The sequence below is a fragment of the Spermophilus citellus genome, assembly GCF_964194105.1.
Source record: "Spermophilus citellus genome assembly, chromosome: 19".
NCBI classification, from domain to species: domain Eukaryota; kingdom Metazoa; phylum Chordata; class Mammalia; order Rodentia; family Sciuridae; genus Spermophilus; species Spermophilus citellus.
Window position 1 is genome coordinate 20,527,471 of NC_138201.1, and position 15,708 is coordinate 20,543,178.

Below are 15,708 nucleotides of genomic sequence, written 5' to 3' on the forward strand. Positions count from 1 at the left end.
GAAGGAAGGAAGGAAAATAAATAAGTAAAAGAAAGAAAAAAAGAAGTGATGTAATCTCTTCCAGGGAGGGACACACACATCATTCAGCGTAACTTGAATCCATGTTCCTTAGTATGATAATTAATATTTGGGTTAAAATGAACTATTTTCTGTAGCTGGGGGTGTCGATGCCTTTAAACCCAACAGATTGGGAAGCTGAGGCAGGAGGATCACAATTTTCAGGCCTGGCTGGGCACCATAGCCAGATCCTTTCTGAAAATCATACTGAAAAGAGCTGGGAATGAAGGACAGTCAAGGAATCAGACATTATTATAGTGACATCCCCTCTTTTCACAGAAAATTTTAACTGGGTTTCTCCAGAAATCTTCACCATGGCTAATTTTAGGACTGTCAACAAAAGAGTGTCCACAAAAAAAGTACAGTGTAGATAAACTTCCTATTTTTGTGTTGCCCTATTTTACTGGGCTGCTAGTCTGGAAGAAATCAGCACTCCAGGTGCTGGACTTCCCCTTACTAGTTTTTTACACACTTGTATCCAGAATAGTAGTTTGTAGAAATGTGCAAACAAGGCCTCTGACCTTGAGCTGGGCTTCACAGAGAAGTCACCAACTGGGCTCCATGGGAACAGCTGGTGGGGGAGGAAAGAAAGGGGAGAAGAAGCTCTCCCCTCCTCAGGTGCTGTCCTTGAAGGGTTAACTTGGCCAGAACAGAGAAAGAAAAACCTGCTTTTATGTGTGTGATGTGACAACTTGACTATGGTGACTCCACTTTGTGAACTCAGCCATGACACTCAAAAAGCTCATGACTGGGGATGTTTGGATTCTTTTGTTCATGAAAATTCCCCAAGAACACAGAGTGATCTATGGGGCCAACTGGAGACTAACTGACCACAACTTTCAGGCTTGCTTACGTTGCCTGGACCCCCAAACTTCCCTTTGGTGGTTTTTGTGCTTCAATATGGAGCCAACTGAAGGCAGGGGCACCACTCTGACCATCTCATTCTTTCAAGAGCAGAGTGTCTGCCACTGGCCAGCAATAAAGGCTTAACTGGAATGAGACTGTGTGGTCTGAGAGTTATTTGGGTATCCTGGTATTACAATGTGAACTTCTGAGCCCCTCCCCTTACATGCTGAGTATAAAATTCTGAAACCACCTGAACTCGGGGTTCAGGGGATGAATGGATTGATTACAGCAAAAACAGTGCCCTCTGAGTCTGTTTCCAGCTATCTTCAGTGCCTTGCCTCCTTTGTCCCTACATCATTATTACCCTGTGTGCTTACCTAACTACAGGACTGGTGTGACTCTACATCATGGACTATCGAAAAAAGGAGCAATTATACTCTATTAATATAGCCCAGAATTCCATATCCCTGGGATCTATAAACAACCCCCTTATTCCCTTTAAAGCAGTTATTCTGACCAAACACAAGGAAGTGTTAAGTGATCATTCTTTCCCCTCAGGATAATATTCACAAATACAAAAGAAGTGCTTTCAAAAGTGTTCTTCTTGCCAGGGACATTGGCACAAGCCTGTAATCCCAGATACAGGGGAGACTGAAGCAGGAGGATCACAAATTGGAGGCCAGCCCAGATTCCAACACAAGGGGAAGGGAGGAAGGGAGGGGGGAGGGAGGGGGGAAGGAAGATTGATTAATTCTTTCCAATATTTCACTAAGCGATAATGACAATTAGCAGACGGTGTCTATTTGAAACGAGTGGGAAGAAGGAATGTCTGGCTGAGCTGCGAGGTGGAGGGAAGGTGGCCTTTTAAAAGGCAGGAGGCGCCTGCAATTTGGAGGACCTCCACTGGGTGGAGCTCCACTAGGAGACGGAAGGTGCATTTGTGGCCCTGCTTCCTACACGTTGGGAAAAGTGAGTGCGGGCCACAGGTAGGAAGCAAAGGGGACACCTGGGACCTGAGCCACCCTTCCAAACCCAGGGAACCAGGGGACAGGGCCCAGGGCCACCCGACAGCTGCGACTCCGCGCGCCACTCAGCAGCTCACCCGCCCGCCGGGCCCCAAGGCAGGTGCTGACCGCGTACCTTCAGCGAACTCACCATTTTTGGCTTCTCTGGTGACCTGGCGTCCTCTGGAGGAACCTCCGGACACCCGAGATCCCCGGGAACACGGGCAGCGCAGTCACCCGGGTCCCTGGAGCAGAGAACACGGGGCCTGGAGCAGGAGTAGCCCAGTCGGTGAGGAAGAAAAGCCGGCGGGAGTGCGGAAGCCCGCCCTTCCCCTCCCTCTGCGCACTGATTGGACACTTCCCCCCAGCGACCCGGATGGATGGCCTCCAGGCCCGCCTCTGGATAGTGACGGACAGCTAACGTCATCCAATCACTGGCTGAAATTGGGTAGAGTGACAGATTCTTGGCCCCAGCCGTTTTCAGGAGGAGCTTCCGGGCTGTGCTGGGAACGAATCCAGGTGGGAAGCCTTGGCTTAGCCTCTGGGACAGAGGTGACACCTGCCGCTGAGCTAGGCTTTAGCCATAGAGGGCTTTCGGAGCAGGGTGGGGCCCTGGGTTTAACCTCAACAGAGAAACAAAGCACAGCTTCTCCTGGAGGCTGAGGCTGGAGGAGCCCAAGGTCAGGTCAGCACCTGCAAACAGTGACACCATGTCTTCAAATAAAATGAAAAGGTGGGGATGGAGCTCAGAGGACGGGGTCAAGCCCCATTGGGTTTATTCCCCAGTACCTTAAAAAAGAAAGAAGGATATTTTATTATGTATTATATATATATATTTTTTATATATAAAATATGAATTTTATATAATATATTCTATATATAAAATAGATATTTTATATATAAAATATGAATTTTATAATATATTCTATATATAAAATAGATATTTTATATAATATATCTTATATATAAAAATATATTATATATATAAAATATATATTTTATATATATAATATATATTTTTTTCTCACACCAAGTACATCTAATCAGAATATTATATATAATATATATTATATATAAAATGTATATATATATATTTTCCCCCAGCTGATGCGACCTCAAGTGACTTAGAAAGACACGGTCTCCAACTTTTTGAAACTCTTTTTAAAGGTATCATATATATGACCCATATATAATATCTAAAATTGAAAACTATTTAGTAATTCCCCTCACCTCCTGGCCTCTGTTGCTTTGAGGAGGCTCCTGATCTATGAAAGGAAGCAACTGGGGTTGGCTCTGATACCCAAGGCTCCCTCCCCAGCAGAATGGGTGGGGGAGGAAGGAAGGCAATCCTCTAGAGCAGCAATGTGGGGTTGAAATAAAATGGGTGCTTTGTGCTTAGTGTCGATGTTCTACTTCGACTGTTAGGAAGTCTTCTGCAGAGATGTGACTCTGGTGACCCCACAGGTCTGGTCAGGTGTTCACCCAAAGCCAAACAGAAAAGGTTATGATGCAAAGCAGGAAATAAACTTTGACCAGTGCAGCTACACCAGGAAGACAAGGAAACCCTGTCCTTACCCTGTCTTCAGATGCTGACAAGGACTTTGAGGTTTTATACAAAGGGTAATCATAGGCATGTATGGATAGGGGAAATCGTATCTAGGATTTAGTATTATCTGTAGGATTTAAGCTTCAGGCATCTGTGGTCTTATAACTTGTCTGTGAGCTCACACTCACTTGCCTCCATTGCACAGACTGACCTCACTTTGTCAGGAGGAAGTCCCCCTCCAGTGTATTCTTTCCATGTCAAGGTTTTCAAGAAAAGCCACAAGCCCTAGGAAGCAACATACCCCCAGGAGCTGACCCTCAGCATCCTGGGTTTCAACTGATAGTCAAACCAGAAAGAAACCAAATCCCTGCTCAGCTGGGCCCATTAACCCTGCATATAAACCATAAAAAATTGCCACTTGAGGCCAATACTGCCTGTCATGTCTGTCCCCCTCTTGGAAATTAAGTACAACTTTATTCTCTACTCTTAAGTTGGGCTTTGTGAAGTCTTTCACATCCTGCTCACTGGCCCAAGTTCATTCTACCTAACAATATTGCCCAAGGCCAAGGGGGGCTATTGTGTAAAGAGTCCTATTCCCACAGGTGTAGAAAAGTGGACACATAGCTGCCCAGGGCTGAGAATTGAATTCCAGGTGCCTTTATTGTCCCCCATGGTAGAGATTGAATTGAAGGCAGGGGCACTTTGCCACTGAGCATCCCTTTTTTTGTGGTTCAAAGAAGGTGGGTGTGAGCATAACTGTAATGGGCCCGAGAGAATAACTCCAGACGGTGACTCCAAGCTACTATCAATCCAATGAAGAAGTTGACAAATCAGAGGGTGAGACCCAGCATGGTTGTTCATGCCTGTAATCCCAGAGGCTCAGGAGCCCGAGACAGGAGGATTGCTAGTTCGAATCTAGCCATCAGCAAAAATGAGGTGCTAAGCAACTCAATGAGAGCCTGACTCTAAATAAAATGCCAAACATGGATGGTTTATGAGAATATAGTATTTTGCCTTAAATGTAGAATTGAGACATAAGAAAGGCAGCCTGAGAGCAAGGAGAGCAAAATGGAGAGTCACGTGTACAGCCTCAGACTGTGGATGTGGCAGATCCCGAGTCCATGCACCTGAACCACCCTGGACCCACAGGAGGTAGGGGAGGGGTCACCCTGACCAAGAGCGAAAGAAACAGTGTTGATTTAGGTAAAGTCGAAAGTGTCTAGGTCCAAGATGCACTCAACCCAAGAAGACTTTCCCGGCACAAAAGGACAAAGGGAGTTGGGGACAACTAAGGGTGTATTGCTTTATATACAAATATGGGGGGGTTTTGATACCAGGGATTTGACTGAGCGCTGCCTAGCCACTGAGCCAAACTTCCAGCTCTTTTTCACTTGGACACTGGGTCTGGCTAAGTGGCTTAGGGCCTCCCTAAGCTGCAGAGGCTGGCTTCCTACTTGCAGTTTTCCTGCATTAAACTCCCAAACCACTGGGATTTCAGGCATGTGCCACTCTGCCCTGCAGCATGCTTCTTTAAACAGCCCAGTGGGACACAGGGAAACCCAGGTGAAGATCTGGAAGTTGGTGCACCCCATAGTACTTTGCCAAAGAGGAACTGGGGTGGGAAGCGGGGACCCTTGTGAACCAGAGGAAAGAATGCTGACTGCAACTTGCCTGCTCACCCAGATGTTCCATCCTGAAATACTCTCAGCGAAAGCTGTGCTTTTTCTGTACCTGTGTCTCTTAGTCTTTTAGGGGACACACACAAGAATGGTGGGAACAGATGGTTAAGAGAATAATCCTGGAAAATGGGCCCACTGTGCTGACCTGCACATGCATTCTTTTCCAAAAAGCAATTTACCTGGAACTCTGCCTGGCCTAAGTGGTCAGGAGGTGTCACATTCCTCAGCAAACTACCTGTGATCTGCATGAGAGATCCAGGCAGGAAACCCCCTAAGAGGAACCCAAGTGACTATGCGGGGACAGACTTTGTGACTCTTTCCACAGACCAGATTTTGGAAGAAAGGATAATTTTTTGGATAAGAATCCAATTAGAATGGCTCAGCGTGGGCCAAGGTGACACAGAGTTGCCATGACTGTCGAGTCTTGAAAGTATGATGTCACCCTGCTGTCAAAAGTCAAAAAGTGCACCTGGGCAGGAGTCTCTGGAAATTTCCCAGGGACTCCAATAAAACTAGAGTGCAGAAGAGGCACACGGTCTCTCTGCTTTCTGAGAGGACCCACTCTCGCCCTTGAGAATGTCTCCTTCCCCTTCAAGAAGTTCATGCCTGTTACAGGGTAACCTGTCTGAAAACTTTCTGATGTGATTGCAAAAATCAAGGGTTCAAGGAGGTCTTTTCACTGCCTCCGTTTCTCAGGAGGTCCCAGCTCTATAATGAGTTCATTCTCTCTAAAAAAAAAATCAGAAACCTTCATTAACAAACAGCAAAACAAAACAAACAAAAATAGATCAGTAACCTGCTAGAGCAGCCTCAGCAATTTAGCTTCACTCTGTCTCAAAATAAAACTTGCAATAGAGATGTAGTTCAGGGCATGTAGTTCAGAGGGCCGAGCATGGTGGCGCACACTTCAAGCCACAGCACCTTGTGAGGCTGAGGCAGGAGGACCGTGAGTTCAAAGCCAGCCTCAGCCATGGTGAGGTCCTAAGCAATTTGGCCAGAGGCTTTCTCTAAATAAAATACAAAATAGGGCTGGGAATGGGGCTCAGTGGTTGAGTGCCCCTGCGTTCAATCCCCAGTCCCCACCTTCCCTCCAAAAAGACATAAGAAAATAGAATGTAAAATGGCAAGATATAAATCTAACGACATCAACAGTGACATTTTATGGGAATTGACTGAGCGATCCTATCCAAAGGTAGAGGTCATCAGAAAAACTAAAAACAATGTCCAATTCTACACACCTGAGACCCAGATCAGGAAATGTAATGAGCAACCTAGTCCCATCTTTGCCCCAGATCTCCCTATTGGCTGCGTGATACCTTTTTCTTTGGGTTCTATGATGTCTCCTCTGACCTTAAGGGTTCACAGAAAGAGAGAGAGAAAAAGAGAGAGTTTCAGGGGTTGATGTTGTGATCTGTCAGAGCCTCTTGCTTTAGAACTGGAAGGCGGCGGGTCATTCAGAGTGGCTCCCCACATATCTCCTCTTCCTTAATATTTGAAGGCGATTGGGAAATTGTATCTTTCAGTCACTGGATTTTTGGTCCCAGGTCATCATGATCTACTATTGAAACACAAAAGGCATTAGTAAAAAACATACTATCTCTAGGACATAACCAACTTGGAAGATCCAGGTTGTTGTTGTTGTTGTTGTTGTTATTATTATTATTATTCTGCCAAACACTCATCAGAAGATTCTTCATCTTTTCTCGATTTTATTGGGAAGCCTTGCATTTGGCAATGGTAACACAGACATATTCATTTGGCATGACGCTTCAGCCTCTCCACAAACCATGAAGAAGAGGGCTCAGTCACAATATTTATCACAGTGGCCTTTTAGAGCATTTTAACTCCGTTCTAATTTTTCCATCAGCATTTGTCTGACTATGAAAGCTCTTGGAAGGAATTTAAGTCCAACGTTAAGAGAATCCCTATACTGTAAGTTTGAAACAGAGCCATAAAGACTGTATAATAGAAGCAAGGAATAATATTTAAAGTAGTCACTTCAAAGATCCTGAGACCAGGAGCTGGCCTAGATCTGGTTAACTGGCATGCACCTGTTTCAGACCTGAACCTTAACTTCAGCAGAGTGTAGCTCTGAAATATCAGCTGGCAATAACTAAGATGAGTTGTATTCATACAGGCGACAGGATAGTCATCATCCTTTCTCTTAATTCTGACATTTAAGGAGTCTGCTAGGTGTGTCAGTGAGGTAGATATTCTGAAGGCAGAAGACAAACATCCTAACATCCTTTAGGGTGCCATCTCATGAGGGTTAGGGTATTACCAGTAAAACCTCCAGGTGACAGGCATCCTCCTGTAATTGTTCTTGTCCATTCTAGGAGACCAGCCTAAATGCATCCACTATTTCTAGACCTCTTGTGTGGTCCTGACTAGATATTTGCATAATACTCAGGAATACTCAGGAATAATACTTAGGAAACGTGCCAATTTCTATTGTACAATGATCAGGGCAACCCTACATTGGTGGATACCTTATGTAAATAACTGGCCTGTAGAGAAAAACTCTATTTCAACAATCTTTCTCTTTGGACGATGGTCCAGATAAGGAGTCTTAATTTCTAAGGACAGCATGATTGTCTGGTTTAGGTTTCTCGTATGGTGACTATTCCTCAAATACAATCCAAGACAACCTGTTTGCCATAGGATCAACATATAACTGGCCACTACACTCAGTAGGATTAATCTAGTTTCATGGGTGGAATGGTCCAGTCCACACTACAATGCACATTAAAAATGGATCTGAGGGCTGGAGTGGTGGCTCGGTGGTGGAGCGCTCGCCTAGCACGTGTGAGGCCCTGGGTTTGATCCTCAGCACCACATGAGAACATAAACAGAATAAAGGGATTGTTTCCATCTACAAGTAAAAAGCAAATTTAAAAAAAATAGATCTGAGGAATGGGTCCATAAAAGTCTCTTCCTGATTTTTACTTCCCTGACAAGTTCATGAAGCTCCACGGTTGGAAACTCTACAGTTGGAAGATTTACCTTCCTGTGTCAGGTTTTTCAGTCATTTTCATGATGACAGGTTTAAATTCTATCTTTTCAAATCTTATTTAATTTACTGAATCATATTCAGCAGCCATGAACATGATTCAGTAAATTCAGCAGCAGTCTCAATTTTTTTTTTTTGATGGTGCTGGGGATTGAACCCAGGGCCTTGTGCATGTGAGCAAAGCACCCTAACAACTGAGCTATATGTCCTGAGATTCTCAATATTACAATTAAGAAAAAAATAAATATTTTGTAAGATCTAGTGTGTGCCTCTGGGGTCCTGTGTTCCCCCTTTCTTTATTTAATAAAATTCAGTAAAGACTTGGCATAAGCCATAGTATCATCAGTTTAAGTTACGGATAGTAGTACAAGTATTTAAATAATCAGATTTACCTTGTATTGATTATTGTAATTTCCCAATCTATATGCTAGTTGATCCATCCTAACAATTTAAAAGGAATCCTCGACATACAACTTTAATTTAGAGAACCTCAGTCCTAATAAAATTCCCAGATCTCAAAATGATTCAACAAACAAAATATGCAAGAATGGACAGTCTTTGAATCAATCAAATTTAGTCTCCAAGGAGAATTGTAAAAATTAGAATCTAAGTCAGCAGTTTAATGTATTTAGTGTTTAATGAAGAATGTGAATGTATTCACCGAAATTAATCCTTGCCTTAAACAATAAGAATCATTAGGCAAAAAAGACCGTGCTTAAAGGAATTAAACTTAATATTTTAATAGGTCTTTATCAAGTCAAAAGATGAACAGAAATATTAGCTCAGTATCAGCATAGAGAATAAAACCAGGGAAATAGCCTGAAATATCCTTGAATTAATCAGTTAAAACTTCTAGTCAGTCCAGTACATATAAATCTTTTTTTTTACATTTCTATATTATCTGTCTAATTAATAATATAAAATATTTCTATTTAGGAAAATATTTTTATCATAAAAATCTAAAATATAAAGATCTTGGTTTACCCAAAGATGATTTCCTTCTTCTTAGGACCTCCAATATCTGCTTCTCCTCTGTTGAAATTCCTTTTAGAATTTTTCCTGGTTACACTTTGAAATAATTTCTGAAAATAATTTCTGAAAAATAATTATCTTTGTACCTTGATAAAAAGAAATATCAATGAGGGCTGGGGTTGGGGCTCAGTGGTAGCCCGCTTGCCTGGCATGCATGAGGCACTGGGTTCAATTCTTGGCATTGCATACAAATAAATTTAAAAAGTAAAGGCTCATCAACAACTTAAAAAATATATTTTTTTAAAAAAAAGAAAAGAGATATCAATGAAAATATAGTTAAAGTCCTTGGATATTTCTGTAGATAAGGGCATAACCTATAATTAACACAGTAGAATTGATTAACGTTATGTAACCACCTGGTTCTTAAGATATTTTGGATCCATTTCAATTTGTTTTTAACTAGAAGTGCACGCCTGCATGTGACGTAACGCGATGTAGCTGATGATCCTTGTGTATACATTTATTTATTTCTTGTAATTATAAAGTCAGGAAAAAGAAGAAGGATTTGGGGGGTCATCCCGGGAACATGGATGGCTTTGTTTCTGCAATGAGCAAATGCATCCCTGAGTTACAGCCATCTGATCCAGTAGGAGGATCAGAAAATACACACACACACACACACACACACACACACAAACACACACACACACAGGCTGAACCCTTTTATTGAGGAGAAGCCATTCAAATGAGGCCAGGGATCAGGTTTCAGGGGACTGAGTCTAGCTTCCTGATGTCTTGTCCACAAGAGGCTTGGTTTCAGCTTTGGAGTTGTTCTGTATCCTCACTTGCAGGGAAAGCATGAATGAGAGTCAGACCCCATCATTCCTCTTCCAATTAAAAAAATCCTACAGGAGAAGGGTGGAGTGTGTGGGAAGGGTGCCCCCTGCCAGGCTCTTGCAGGAACACACGGCTGCAGAGTTCTTAGGGTCCCTGTTAGCCTCAGATTGTGTCACCTGAGCAGCAAGTGGAGACCTACTCTAAGTTCCCCCAGACTTCAGAGTTGGGGGTATTTGCACAGGGCATATCAATAACCTTTGGAAAACATTCATTAGTAAAATCATGTTATATTGATGTATGCATAGATTTTGGAATGCTTCAATCTAGAGACTATTTTCACATTCTTTATGCTGTTTGAAGAGAAAATTCTTATCAATTTGATGAGGTACTCTTTATCAAATTTTCTGTTCTTGCTGGTGTAGTGGTTCATGCCTGTCATCCCAGCAGCTCAGGAGGCTGGTGCAGGAGGACGGCGAGTTTCAAACCAGCCTTGGCAACTTAGTGAGGCCTGAAGCAACTCAGTGTGAGACCCTGTCTCTAAATAAAATATAAAGAAGAGCTGGGCATGTGGATCAGTGGTTAAGTGCCCATAGGTTCAATCCTCCATACCAAGAAAATAAAATAAAAAATAAAAAATTTTTAAAAGTGGTTTCTGATTGTACCTTCAGTATGATTCTAAGACATCTTTTCTCTCTCAAGATCCCCAAAATTCCCTCTTGTTTTTTGCCCTGATAATTCGAGTAATTTCACTATTTGCATTTCTGTGTGTTCCATAACACTAGAGTATATTTGGACACATTATACATACATGCAGTGTAACTTATTCTGATTAGGATCCCAGTCTTTTAGTTGTACATGATGTGGAGTTACCCTGGTCTGTAGTTATATATGAACATAAAAATGTGTCCCATTCAGTTTACTCTCTTTCCTATAACATTCCCCTCCCTTCCCATAATTTCCCTTTATCTAATCCAATAGACTTTTATTTTTTTCCCTCCTCAATCTCCGTGTGTGTGTATGTGTGTGTGTGTTGGGGGGGGGCAACTAGGCTGATTGCATAGTTGAGCTATTGTGAATTGAGTTGCTAGAAACACTTTTGTGGCTGACTCACTGTAGTGTGCTGATCTTTAAGTCCTTTGGATATAAATCGAGAAGTGGCATAGCTGGGTCAAATGGTGGCCATTTCAAGTTTTCTAAGGAATCTCCATACTGCTTTCCAGAGTGGTTGCACCAATCTGCAGTCCCACCAATAATGGGTGAGTGCCGGGTTTCTGTTCTCGTGACTAAAAGGCTCAGGGGTCACTCTAGTTAAACTGGGCTAACTGGGCTGCATGAAATAACCACACAAGAGACACAAATACCTTTTTCTTTGGGGTTGCTGTGACAGCTCCTCTGACCTTAAGGGTCCGCAGAAAGAGAGAGAGAGAGCACGCGCTGACCCCTTTTATTGAAGAGAAGCTATTCAAATGAGGCAAGGGGTCAGGTTTCAGGGGGCTGAGTCTATCTTCATGATGTCCACTGTCAGCAGGTTGACTGACACCTGGGTAGGCCACACCCAAGGGCACAGTAAGAGGAGGGGACACACACAAGGCACTTCCGTGGAAGATTCTATCCTAAACAGGGCAAGGGGTTATATTACAAGGGAACAGGTGAGCATAGCTTCACCCATGGGGCTGTAGCAAGACACACCCATTTCTGTGACTGAGCACCTCAGCACCCAGCTGGGGAGTGTAACTCAGTCACCTGTGAGGTTGGCCTCCCACATATTCCCCCTTTCTTAATATAAATAAAGGAATGCAACTGGGAAATTTCTTTCAGTCACTTGGCTCTTGGTCCAAGGTCATCACAATCTGCTATTGAAACACAAAAAGAATTAGTAGAAAACATATTATCTTCATTACAGTCAACACAATAATCTGGATTATTATTACCTTGCCAAACACTCATCAGAAGATTTTTAATCTTTTCCAACTTTATTGGGATGCATTGTTTTTGGCCATAGTAACAGACATTTTCATTGCCATGGCATTTAGGCCTCTCCATAAACCATAGGGCAAAGGGCTCACTCACATTATTCATTACATTGTCTTCTAGAACATCATTACTTAGTTCTCATCCTTCCATTAGCACTTATCTGACCATGAAGGAAGTTGGATGCAATTTAAGTCTAACATTAAGAAAATCCATACATTGTAAGTTGTAAGACATAGCCACAAAGGCCAAAATTGAATAAGCAAGGAATAATATTTAAAGTAGTTACTTTAGGGATTATGAGACCAGCAGTTTGGTTAGGTCTGGTTAATAAACATACACCTGTTTTAAAGCCTGAATAGTAACTTCAGCGTATTATAGTTCTGAAATATTAGCTGGCAATAATTAATGAGGCAATAAGTTGTATTCTTATAGGCTACAGGATATTTATCATTTTTTCTCTTCACTCTCATATTTAAGGAGCTATTTAGGTCTGTCAGTAATACAAATACCCTTGGAAAAATTTATTTTAATAATCTTTCCAACAATTGTCCATAAAGGTAAATGTAGTCTTGGTCACTAAAGTCCAGCAAAATTGGCTGACTTGAGTTTTTATCTGCTGTCTAGCATAAGTTTCTGTCACTGGTGTGGTCAATTTGTTGCTCTGCTATTTGGCTACCTCAGTCCTGAGAGCTGGTGATAACTGGCTGTGACAAACCTCAAGTCAATGTCCAGTAGCTCAGTTTCTTTTTGGAATGTACACAACTATTATAGGGTTTGAGTGGGGCGTGCCTGTCAATCTACATAAGCAAGATAATATCCATAAGCCAATCATCTTCTGCCTAGTGTAACCATACTGTGAGGAAACTCTATATGCTATATGGATTTTAGATATGAGGTTTATGATGTGGCATAATAAATTTTGTGAATGGTAAAGAAAAATATATTTATAATTTAGCCAATATGTTTTTTTAAACGATAGACTTCATCTAGCCTTCCGTATATAATATTTAAAATTTCACTGTTCCCAATGGGGACTTCTATCTGAAAAACTCCAACCACATTTACCTTGTATAAGTCAAACCTGGACATCCATTTTTCTTAATATAGACTTAAATAAAATTGAAATTTCTCAAGAGTAAAGATTATTCCTCTAGAGCCAAATGATGCATAGCATTGTGTGGAATCATATTAGCTGAAGGGCTGTAAAAGAAATAATATTAACTAATTACCTTCAGACCCCAAATAACATCTGTATACTTGTCGCTTCTTCATGTAGTCATGAATGTATCGTTGAGTCAACAAAAAGAGAAATCTTATAATTTTGTGGGCATATTTTTTAACAAATTATGAATTATCATGAAAATGGTTCTCATTTTCACCGAACTCACAGAAGTGTCAAAAGAGTCAAGATTAAGCCTATTACATTGAGAAATGTCTTTGTTCCTTTATTAATTATTTGTTGGTACTGGAAATTGAACTCTGGGGTGCTTTACCCCTGAGCTACATTTTTAAATTTTATTTTTTATTTTTGAATTTCAGTTACACATAACATTAATGTTTACTTTGACATGAAATCATACCACTTTTAAACGGGGATTATTCTATCTGAGTGGCGTGATTAAAATAAATACAAATATTATACAGTCATAACCACATCCAAAGTAATGAAAATTTCCTCAACTGTTTTTATGACTTTTATGCTTCTAGCTATTACACAAAGGACTTTGATCCTTTTTTAAATTTTATTTTTGTACATGATGTGAGGTACGTATCCAAATACATTTTTTCTTCTTGTGGATATCTAGTCATCTCAGGGGCATTTTTGCTTTAGCTTTCACTCTTGAAAAATATACCTATGATTATTGGTAAGATTTCTTACTTTGAAAGTCCCAATAAAACACTTAAAGTAGTTAAAGCCTATTACTTAAAAGCACTTTTCTGAAGTGCTTCTAAAATGAATGTATATTAATTTTATATTATTCTATTTTTAATTCCAAAGGTAATTTTCTTTTTCATATGACCTATTTATCTGCTTTAAGAGTTTCTTTGATACTTTTCCAAAATACAACTATTCTTATGTCTTTGTAATCTTTAACAAAAGAGCAGGCTCTTCAGCACAACCCATTTACCATTAATATTAACAATGTGTTTCCCATTTTGATCATGAATTCCTGTGTAAGGCAAAGGTGGGCCTGTTACTGAAGGGAAATGTGTGTTGCACAGATTATAGATTAAGAATGTGGGGTTTAGTGCAAATTGTTAAGTTTTTCTCAAGAACCTTGAGATTTGTAAGATTTTCTTCATAAATTTTGGAGGAATAACACTATTGTTTGAATCCTGAGAGATATCAAAACACATCTCCAGGCATGTCTTAATTGTATCTTTAGTCTCATTTTGGGAATTTTCCTGCCATTTCAGTCAACATGTACTTTTATTATTGATTGATGTATACCCCATTTTCCATATTATGAGTATCGTAAACAATACATTTAACCCTCCACATGGTTTCAGTTTCCAAATGGTGTAGCTCTGCCACGACATCTCCCATGCTGTGACCCTATCAGACAGAGGGTGCAGGAACAACTTAACCACCTTATCTATAAGACACCAGCTATTTTCCATATGACTTCTGTGGAACTTGTGATTGAATCTTGAGTTCCAGCCTATAGTGGGTCAATTAATTGTCACTGGATAATAAGTCATCTAGAACTTATTGGCTCACTCGACCCTTGAGCCAAATCCCCAGCAGTATTTTGTATTTTATTTAAAGAAAGAGGTTTCACTGATTTGCTTAGCACTTCTCCCTTGCTGAAGCTGGCATGGAACTCATGATCCTTCTGCTTCAGCCTTCCAGGACCCTGGGATTACAGGAGTGCACCACTGCACTCAGCTCTGTTCACAATTTTAATGCCAGCATTCCCTCTTTGCCTTATCAACTATTTTTATGCTATATTTATAATAGATGCAGTATTTCTAATTTTTCCTCCAAGAACTGGATGACAGTTTATAGATTTTGCTTTCTCTTTGTGAGCATTTCACATGACAAAAAAGCAGACACAATGATGTGATGTGAAGAAAGAAAAAGGTGACACTTTAAACAGAGAGAATGTGTCCTCTCTGTAAAGAGAAGAGCATGGCTCTCTTTCTCTCCAATTTTATTAGAGATCTAAAAAGAGATTCTAAAGAATCCTGCCCAGGTACACTTCTTGACTTTGGACTGACAGAAGGACAATATCAAACTCTCAAGTATCCAGTGCCATGAAAACTTTAGGTTAATTAGCCTCATGTTCATGATTTATAATTGAATTCTTAATCATAAACTCTTGCAGAGTTTATGGTTCGTAGGAATTATCTTTCTTTCCCTGAGTTCCAGAATCTGGTCTTTAACAAGATCACAAAAGTCTCCCCTTTAGTGTAACTTGTGTTCCTCTTACAAAAATTATTTTGAAACTGCATTTCTCCTGCAGATAATAGTTTGTTAAAGAATGTAACACATCCTGTCCAGTTAATCCAGAAAGGGTGCAAGTAAATTGCTTCTTGGAAGATAAAGCATAGGGTCAATGTGTTGAGCATATTTATTTATTTATTATGCTGTGTGTTGAAATCAGAGCTAGTCGACCACTGAGCTACATCACCAGCTCCTTTTTTATATTTTATTTACACACAAGATCTCATTGATTTGCTTAGTGCTGGCTGATACGTTGCTGAGACTGGCTCTAAATTCATGATTCTCCTGTCTCACCCTCCCAAGCTGCTGGGAATACAGGTATGTGGCACTATGCC

General features: G+C 40.8%; 1 protein-coding gene across 1 annotated transcript in view; it reads right to left on the reverse strand.

Annotated features, from left to right (window-relative positions):
* The window catches only part of LOC308638621 (uncharacterized protein), a gene marked incomplete at its 3' end in the record, with an annotated part of 148,563 nt that overhangs the window by 17,068 nt on the left and 115,787 nt on the right, over window positions 1-15,708 (reverse strand). The gene's annotated exons all lie outside the window — the stretch shown is intronic.